Source organism: Podarcis bocagei (assembly GCF_964188305.1).
Source record: "Podarcis bocagei genome assembly, chromosome: 3".
Taxonomy (NCBI): domain Eukaryota; kingdom Metazoa; phylum Chordata; class Lepidosauria; order Squamata; family Lacertidae; genus Podarcis; species Podarcis bocagei.
The window spans coordinates 31,455,428-31,465,792 of NC_138127.1; positions in this window are offsets into that span (position 1 = coordinate 31,455,428).

Sequence of the window (10,365 nt, forward strand, 5' to 3'; positions counted from 1 at the left end):
CCTGACATTATTCTTTAGGCTAATGGACTCCAATATAAAACTGTAGCCTGTATTCTCACTTCTTTCAGCACTTTGTTGATTTATACAATGCTGAAGCTGTGAAACACTGTGCTAATTAACCCTTAGGTCTTAAATTAACAAAAACAAAAAACAAGTGCCTGGTACTGTCTTGTTTGTTTTCTAATACTGTAGCAATTGAAACACTTGCTTTTGTTTTTGTTCGAAGGAAATCAGGACCTTCTCAAAATGGATTTATAGATAAGGTGGTGAAAAAAGAAATAAGACTGTATGTTTGCTCTGACATATCTCCCTCAAAAATTAGCCAAACCCTACCACAAATTCGACACATTGTTTTTATATTAATTTACGGTGCAGCTTTTTTTTGGAATTCTGTGTACAGTTCTGTTTGGCCCGTGAACCCCATCCCAATTTTTACCTCAGGATTGGCACATTTCTGCCATCATCTAGTGCTGTAGTGTCAGTATCTGGCATGTCAGAATTGGTGCTAAAAATGCTATCGAGTAAGCAATTTTTCTGAAATACACTGAGCTCACAATAAATACTATTTTGTAGATTTTGGACCACCTGGAGTTTCTCTCCTCTCCTCCCTCAGGCACAAATGCAACTCTCACACAATGCCTAATTCATTTATGGAAGTTAGTACAGCAAGATGTGGTGTTGGCTGCTGGTTCAGAAGACATTAAAGGAGAAGTTGGATATATTTGTGGAGGATAGGTCTATAAGTGAGTATTAGTTATGGTAAATGTGGAATCTCGAGATTCAGAGGCAGTAACAGTGGGAGCATCAAGGAAGAAGGCTTTCCTCTTTCAGGCTTTCCAGAGACTCCTGGCTGGCCAGTTTGGGGGACAAGATGTTGGTCTAAATTGACCTTTCATTTGATGCAGCAGGTTGCATCTTACATTTTATGTACCAGTGTGACAACCAATTAGTTCACATTATGTGAAGTCTGATGGTTGTTGGTATTTGCTAGGCTTGGTTGGTCACAATTTATACATGCCTCAGCTAGAGAGTTCTACCTAAGTGCTAACCTGCAGGAAGTTTGGAAGATTTGCAAGGGCTTCCTTTTTAAGAAGACCTCCAGCAATTTAAAAAATAATAATTTTAGGACTGGTCTATGTCAGTTTCTGTTTTACATTTCTATATAATAGATTTCTTAAAGTATTTGGATTACTTGGTTCAGCTGTAAATTATATTACATTTTGATTTTATAGAATTGTTAGTATTCAGGATACATGTATGGGAAAGGCAAGATCTAAATGAGCTGACTGTGGTAAATTATGTGTCTCCTCATAGTTCAATTGAGCCCTAGTCCCATGCAAATGCACATATGACTGCAGCCTAAGCAAAGTAAACTATAGATTGCCTATTAGAAGCTAAATACTACACACAGGACTGGACTGAGTGCAGCTCAGAAGAGGCCTCTTTCTCTTCCCTGATTCCCAGCTCTAGATTTTAGCACCTGGCTCTGCAGTTTCCAAATCAGTTCTATGCTGGGTAACTAATTATCACTATAATAACATTCTTCCATAAAGAACATTTGCATGAATTCCTCTTTTAAAAAGGGCCTCAAGTAGCAGGTCCGTGGAGGGCATGATGGGAGTTGTAGTGTAAAATGTCTGGAATGGAACAAAAATAGCAAAGGCTGCTCTAGAGCGCTACTGACAGTAGACAATACTGTGCTAGATGGATCTGTGCTCTCATATGGCTGCATATCTTAATATGGTGCAGTATCTCATTAACAGCCTTCCTCATGTTAACAGTTTTGTACACACTGCAAGGGCTTAGATAAGGGCAGTGTTTCATTACCAGTATATGGAGAAAAAAACATTTTCTGAACTCTGGTGGGATATAAGTATATTTGAATATTATCAGATATGAGAATAACAAACCTCATAGCCTGAGGAGATATTATTTAGTATTTATTTTATTAATTTGCACTATACCCCAATTAATAATAATACAATTAAAATCACTATAAAAAGGCAGTTAAAAATAATATTGTTACCTGGGGAGTCTTTGCTGGGCTATCAAACAGTGGAGCTTCAAATCCAGAGCCTGGTAAGTGTCTCCTTACTGGAGGGTAGGTCATAGGTTTGACAGCTGAGGGTGGCTGTGAAAGCAGGATGTCTTGGTGATGGGGGACCATTTGGCAGGAGCACAGACAGTCTGCCAGAGACTGCCTATGGTATCCTTCAGATGAATGCCATTCTGTGGCACTCACTTGATGCTATGTTTAGAGGCCACCAGAGGCTGATCAGAGCAACATTTACATAAATTGAATTTTACAGCTTCATGACCTTTCAGAAATGTTTGTGTTTTACTCTGCCTGTGTACTTTGCAAATAGAGTGGTGTATCGTTCTCTTCTTCTTCTACAATTTTAACCTTTATTATAAGCAGCCTAGAGAACTCGGGCAACATAGAAGTACAGTTAAGAACTGTCTGTTTAACTCACAGTGTCAATGTGGGTTAGTGGGTGGAGACTTTGGGGCCAACAGAAGTGGGGCTAAGTTAAACAGGAGATGGCTTAACATGCCCCTTGGATTTTCATATATTGGCAGAGGGAGGCTTTGTATACCTGCAGGGCTGCTCCTGTCATCTGCATTCTAATGTTGTCTTACCCAATAAGTGTATATAAATAAATAGCGTGCGTTATTTCTTGCAAAAGATTGTTTATGCATATTGCTTGAAACAGTAATTGAAAATGTTTGATGGCTTCTGGAAATGTGATGAAACAGCATTCAGTTAATTTTCTTTGATGTTAATACTCAATCAATTAGAAAATGATGATTATGCAGTATTGAAATACCATAAAAGTAAATTGATATGTCATTAAAATTCACATATACACTAATTGCATTTAGGTAAGTTTTGTCATTTCTTTTATTTTTTGTGCGCAGGATCTCTTTCTTGCCAGTACCATGCATTTCATTTGCCAATTCCTCATGTAAGTTACAGCAGAAATAAATAATCCCTAACTTTATTTATGTTCCTGAGTTTGTAATTCCACCAAAAAAAGAAAAGAAACCAGATTGGTCTGGCATGACTTATTTTTGAGAAACCCATACTGGGTCTTAGTAATCACAGCATCCTTTTCTAAATGCTCACAGACCAACTGTTGAATTATCTATACGAGGACCTTCCCTGGTATTGATATCAAGATCACTGGTCGGTAGTTACCTGGGTCTTCCTTTCCCTACATTTTGAAGATGGGGACATCATCTGCCCACCTCCAGTCTGTAGGGACTTCACCTGTTCTCTAAGTCAGTGTTTCCCAACCTTTTTTGGGCAAAGGCACACTTGTTTCATGAAAAAAATCTCGAGGCACACCACCATGCCAGATGGGGAAAGGTCACTTTTTACTTATGTAAAAAAAAATAAAAAAATAGTAACAGCATAGAAGGTAATGGTAGATGACTGTTAGGGTCTCCCCCCAAATGCAGAATTCTATTAATATCTTCCTTAGCGAGCCGCGTTAACCCCTGTAATGCTTTCTATAGAGTAAGCATAGGGGACACTGGGGGATGTGGAACCAAGGGGGCAGTGGGCCAAAAGAGTTCGGGATCTACTGCTTTAAACAGAAATAAGAGCCAGTGGGTTCTTCCTTTTTTAAAGTATCGTTTCAGCGGGGACAGCAGTCCGGATTTCCAAAAAGCGGCGCTTTTTTGCGTCTGAGCAAAGAAGAGAGAGAGGGGGAAAAAGAGAGAGAGATTGATTTGTGGCTGCGCAAAGGGGGGAGGAGCGCAGGAGTAAAAGTAGGAAGGACGAAGGGAGGGGAAAGGAAAGTTAATAGAAGGAAAGGCGGGTGGGAGAGAAAGAGAAAGAAAGAGGGAAGGAAGGGGGGAAGAGAAGTGGAAAGGAGGGAGACCGAGGTGGGGGAGAAGCGTCTGGAGAGTTGCTCCGAAGTTTGGGGGGCCGCGGGGGAGGGCGCACGTCCCAGGAGGCGGAGGCCAGCCCGGGCTGGGAGCCGCGCCGCGGCCCGGGGGCAGTAGGCGGACCGCGGCTCCTAGGATGTGGAAAGGGGACGGCGGCGCAGGGGGAGGAGACCCGCACGGCTAGGGCAGCGCGCAGGGGGAGGGGAGCGGGCCGGAGGCGGGCGAGGGGGGCCGCGATCCCGCGCGCCGCGAACATGGCCTTCTTCCCCGTGGGCCCCGTAGAGCCCCCCGGCCGGGGAGGGCAGCGCGCCCCCACCGCCGGAGGAGAGCAGAGGCAGGAGGAGGAGGACGAAGGCGCTGCCGAGGAGGCGCGCCAACTTCTGCCAACTTCGGCGCCCGCCCCGTCGCTGCAGGCTCCTCCCGGCCGAGAGCCAGAGGACGGCGGCGGAGCAGGAGGATCGAGTTTGGTGACGGCTGCTGCGTCCTCTCCAAGCGCGGGGCTGGCCTCCGCCGCGCCCGATCCTCCGCGCTCGCTGCGCTTCTCGGTGGAGCAGGTTTCGTGCGTGTGTGAGGCGCTGCTGCAGGCAGGCGACCCCAGCCGGCTGGGCCGCTTCCTGGGCTCGCTGCCGCCCGACGCCGAGGCGCCGTGCCTGGAGGCGCAGGCGGGCGAGAGCCTGGCCAAGGCGCCCGCGCTGCTGGCCTTCCAGCGCGGCGACTTCGCCGAGCTCTACCGCCTGGTGCTGAGCCGGCGATGGGATGTGGGAGGGAGCTCGCTCGCCTCCCCGCGTGTGCCTATGTGGGGCACGTTACAGCCCCGTGACGTCAGCGCCACGCAGGCAGCCAGGCAGGCAGACGGCGAGAGCCCCGCGCTGGGCGGCCTCTCCTCGCCCGCCTCCCTCCCATGGTACACCAGGCAACGTCTCGTGGCACACTAGTGTGCCGCGGAACACCGGTTGGGAAACACTGCTCTAAGTATTCTCAGAGATAATAGACAAAGGCTCACTACCCTAGTTGTGGACAATGTGGTGGTGGTAGTGGCAATGTGGTTCTTCCCTGACCACCCAACTATTGAGTCACTGCTATATATTGGGGGGGGGAGCAAGGTGGCAGGGAGGTGTGTGGTGTAAATGCACTAGCAGAAACTCTGCTGTCAAGAAGTCAGGTGAGCACTGCTACCCCACCATATCCCACTGCACCATCTGCTACTGAATAATCCTTTACAGGAACAGTGCAGGGATCTGGCACAGATCAGGCTGCATTTTGCAATCAGTCAATCTTTAGCAGATATGCATAGGTGCATTTGCACAAAGTCGGTGCAGCTTCTCCTTTGAAAGAAAAGTAGCCGAACAGCCACTGTTTCTTGATAAGTAGAGGTGATTAATTAGTAATGACTGGTTACTAATGGGCAACCTATCCTTTCTTCCCATCAGAAGCAGCAGGAAACTGGGAGGACCCTCCAAGCTAAGACACACCCATTCTTCCCAGTGTGTCCTTGTAATTCTCCAAGAAAAAGCTGTAGCTGCTCCTCTCTCTTCTCATCTTCCCTGGGAACTACTGAAGAGAAGACTGAGCTCATAGTGCTGCCTAGAGAGAAATAATATCAAGCCCTCTCTGCTTGCTCTGTGGGTGATGCAGGGGAGAGTACTGATCATGGAAGAAGCAGACGTCTCTCTCATTTTTCATCTACATTTCCCCTTGTGGAAGTGCATTATTACTTATTATTTTATATACTGCTTAATTGGCTTTTCAAGGTGGCTTCTAAGTGGCTTGCAGTATAAAACCAGTTACAAATAGTATAAACACCTATGATTAAAATGCACATTAAAACAATTTCATCAAAACATTAAATCAAACCCCACCAATAAAAATGTACAATAAAATAAGCCCATTAAAAAAGCACAATAATAATATTTAAAATCTTTATTTAAACTGTTAAAGCAGGGCACTTAAAGACCATGACTTTCCTCAAAGAATCCCAGGGACTGTAGTTAACCCCTCACAGAGCTAAAATTCCCGGTGCCCATAGCGAACTATAGTTCTCAGAATTCTTTGGGGGGAAAGCTTTTTTTCAGAAATTCAAAGTTGAAATCACAAGTAAAATGCCCAATAAATAGAATATTGAGGACAAAAAGCTACTGCTGGGGGGAAGCACATCCTCAGATACAACCACCCAGCCACCACTTCGCTATTCCCATGGGTACAAGAGATGGAGAGGAAAGGGAGGGGCATGAAGCCACAAACAGCCTTCCAAATACTTAACTAGTTTGGAGTGAGGCATTGCTTATTTTTATTTTGGGACTGCTTTTTTGTGCAACCATGGTAGATCACAAAAGGTGTATGTGCACATGTAGACAAATACCCATAGATCTCAGCTTTCCTGGCGTGGGGACACACACACAAACACACAGAGAGACACTGCTGCTGTTTTGTGCAAATCTAGTAGATTAAGAAACTCATATTAAAAATAAAATAAAGGTATGTGCTTACAGGCAAACAGATACCAGTGTGTATGCCCATAATGACCTCAGGCAAGGCCACCCCACCCATGAAGTTGCATGAAGTAGCTGCCTCAGGCAGCAGAAGCCCCCAAGGCAGCACCCTTGTGGGCGCCTCCTGCCACGCCCCCACCTCTGCCAGAGAAGTGGTGCCAGGATAGGTGCTGATTTCCTGCAAGATCTTGCGAAGTCTCATCAAAGTCTTGCAAGATGGTCTGCATTTCTGGCCAGGCCTGTGTCCTGGGGACGAAATAGGGAGGAAATGAAGCAATAGGCAGCCATACATATAAACAACTCAAAATCCTTACCTAGTTTAGAATGAGGTATTGCTTATTTTTATTTTGGGACTGCTCTTTTGTCCAACCATGGTAGATCACAAAAGGTGCATGTGCACATGTAGACAAATACCCATAGATCTCAGCTTTCCTGGCTTGAGGCAACACACATAAACACAGCTGCTGTTTTGTGTAAATCTGGTAGATTAAGAAACTTGTATTTTAAAAAAAAATTAAATGTGAGTGTTTCCTGCAAGATCTTGCGAGATCTCCGCAAAGACTTGCAAGATGTCAAGGAGAGCAAAAGATCTCTTGAGATTTGGGAGATATCTTGCAAGCTCTTTCGGGGACCAATGCCAGCACTACTTCTCCACTAGCAGCAGAGGTGATACAGCTTGTGGTACAGCTGCACTGCCACTAGCAGGTGTGGCAGTAGTGAAGAGTGTCCCACTGGTGGTGATGGTGTTGTGGTGTGGCAGAGCAGGGTGGGACTTCCTGTTTTGCCTCAACTGGCAATATGGGATGTACTACTTCTGACCTCGGGATACCAAAACTTACAGCTCTCAGTTCTGAGTGAAGGCAGGCAAGGACCTGCAGCCCAGGTGGGCCTCGTTAGCTCAGAAAAGGAGTTGTGTAATTCCTCAGCTAGAGTAGACTCAGAACAGGTGAGGGTCACATGCCTCATCAACCCCACAAGCTATAACAGGAAAGCTGTCCTGGCCAGGCCTCCATCCTGAAAGGAAGCAACAGGCAGCCAGTTCCTTACCTAGCTTGGAGTGAGGCATCACTTACCGTATTTTTCGCTCTATAACACGCACCTGACCATAACACGCACGTAGTTTTTAGAGGAGGAAAACAAGAAAAAAATATTCTAAACGAAACAGTGGATGTATGATTTTTGTGGTTCATGCTGTGGCCACAGACGTGATCTGACGGTGAGTTTGGGGTAGCCCAATGCAAAAATCCTGAGGATCCATGTGGATCCATGCTTTGTAACCATGTTTTTGCACCATTGCAGCCCCATGAAACAGTGTGTGTGTGTGTGTGTGTGTGTGTGTGTGTGTGTGTGTGTGTGTTTGGTGCAGGCTGTAGCCATGCATATGCTATATGATCTGATGGTGAACTTGGGGTGACCCAGTGCAAAAATCCTGAGGATCCATGTGGATCCGTGCTTTGTAACCACATTTTAAGTGGGGAGGGAAGGAAAAGTATTAAAGGGAGAAGGAACACGCGTGGGGTGGGTGGAGAAGGATGTGGCTAATAATGCAGGAGAGGGGTCTAAGGGGACAAGGAACACGTGTGGGGTGGGTGGAGAAGGATGTGGCTAATGATGCAGGAGAGGGGTCTAAGGGGACAAGGAACACGCGTGGGGTGGGTGGAGAAGGATGTGGCTAATAATGCAGGAGAGGGGTCTAAGGGGACAAGGAACACGCGTGGGGTGGGTGGAGAAGGATGTGGCTAATGATGCAGGAGAGGGGTCTAAGGGGACAAGGAACACGCATGGGGTGGGTGGAGAAGGATGTGGCTAATAATGCAGGAGAGGGGACAAGGAACACGCGTGGGGTGGGTGGAGAAGGATGTGGCTAATAATGCAGGAGAGGGATCTAAGGGGACAAGGAACACGCGTGGGGTGGGTGGAGAAGGAGCTTTTCGGAGAGCTGAGCAGGGAGGGGGGAGGGAAAGAGCACTGTTGCTTTAAAGGAGCCAACCGGACAGCAGCCACTTACAGCAGTGTAAGCAGCTCCTTTCCTCTCCCGCTTTCCTCCTTCTCTCCCTCTTTGCTGCTTTACGCAGCTAATGGCAAATCCCCTGCAACCCAAGTCCTGCTCAGCGGATCAGCTGAGACGCTGGGAGAATTGTAATTTCCCCCTCTCCCTCATCCCGTGCCCTCCTGTCCCCAGCAGCCTTTTAAAAAACTTTTTTACTGATTTTCACTGGGCTTGTGGCTCAGAGCCCTCCTGTGCCCTGCCGTCCCTCTGCAGCCTCATTGCTCTGTTTAGAGAGCGCACGGACCTTTGCTAGCTGAGGCTGCAGCAGCTGTTGCTGGCTACGCGGCGCTTTTTTCCGGCTCGCTATGGCTCCCGTCTGTCCCGCCTCGTGTGTAAGCGGCTGCTGCCCGCTTTGCTGGCATGGCTCTCCTTCCCTCCCTCCTCCTCAGCTCCTCCCCCTCCTCCTGGCTGTAAAGCAAGCAAAGCTAGAGCCGTGCAAAGCCCTGCAAGCGGCTCCTGCTTTGCTTGATTGACGGCAGCCATGGCTCCGGTCGAGTGCATTCGCTCCGTAACACGCACAGGCATTTTCCCTTACTTTCTAGGAGCAAAAAAGTGCGTGTTATGGAGCGAAAATTACGGTATTTTTATTTTGGACTGCTCTTTTGTGCAAGCTTGGTGCATCACAATAGGGGTATGTGCACATGTACCCATAGATCTCAGCTTTCCTGAACAACTGTGCCAAAGCCTGTGGGTTACTAGGCACTACGAAGGCCTGGGACCCCTCCTGGTTCCCTTGTGCCACCCCAGATATAGCGGCATATTGCTGGTTCTCTTGAGCAGACATAGTTTGATACCCTTAATTAGCCTGGTTCTGTAAAATCAACGCCAACTAGCTTGGATTATATGCGTGAGCTGCGAGCAATATCACGGTAGTTCAGTATTGTCTGCACTGGTAAATTTAAAGGACCCAAAGATGCCTAACTAATCTCCAACAAATTGTATTTAGCTGCAAACAATATCACCGCAGCTCAGTATTATCTGCACTGGATAGCAGTCCAAAATACCAGCCCACACCTCAAAGCAATGTATTTAGAGGAATACTGAGTCTATACTAAACAGAAGAGAACCTTTGATAATGTAAGCAGCTATGCAGCAAGCTAGAGGTAGAATTATAAATTGTAACCCAGCAATACAGCAGTGAAAAATGATAAATTGACTTATGCAACAAACCTATAAGCAAAGCAAAGCTCCTAAGAGCCCTTAAGCACTATTATCAAAATCAACCAAATGAATTAAATTGCCAGATTAAATATATACTTATAAACTAACAGATGAAATACCAGTTACAGATAGGTAGCCGTGTTGGTCTGCCATAGTCAAAATAAAAAAAATCCTTCCAGTAGCACCTTAAAGACCAACTAAGTTAGTTCTTGGTATGAGCTTTCGTGTGCATGCACACTTCTTCAGATACACATCTGAAGAAGTGTGCATGCACACGAAAGCTCATACCAAGAACTAACTTAGTTGGTCTTTAAGATGAAATACCAGAAAGAGATGAACGTAGAAGAGGCATGAGCTATTTACTTTAGATTCCCTATAAACCTGTATGCAAAGATTATTTTGCAGGCGAAGAAGCCCTTTAATAAATCAAATGATATAAAACCCGGATCTCTTTTTCCTTATAACTATGAATTGACTAATGAAATTCTCAAGAGTGTAAGTATAAACAAAAGCAGTCAAATTAATTATAGGATATCAATTCAAAGATCAGCCTAGCCAGAGACGCTGTAGCCAGCTCTATACAAGCTTATGCACCAAGAGGAAGGGCTCCCTGCAGCCCCTTGTGCGCTCTTATTTAAGCTAGGCTCTTTTAATTGCGCCATCATCCTTTGTTTATATTGCTTATGTTTATTTCCTTTGTTTATATTGCTTTTGAATTTATAACCAACGAGAAAGTGAGGGGCACTTGAAAAGGAGATAGCTCCCACGTGG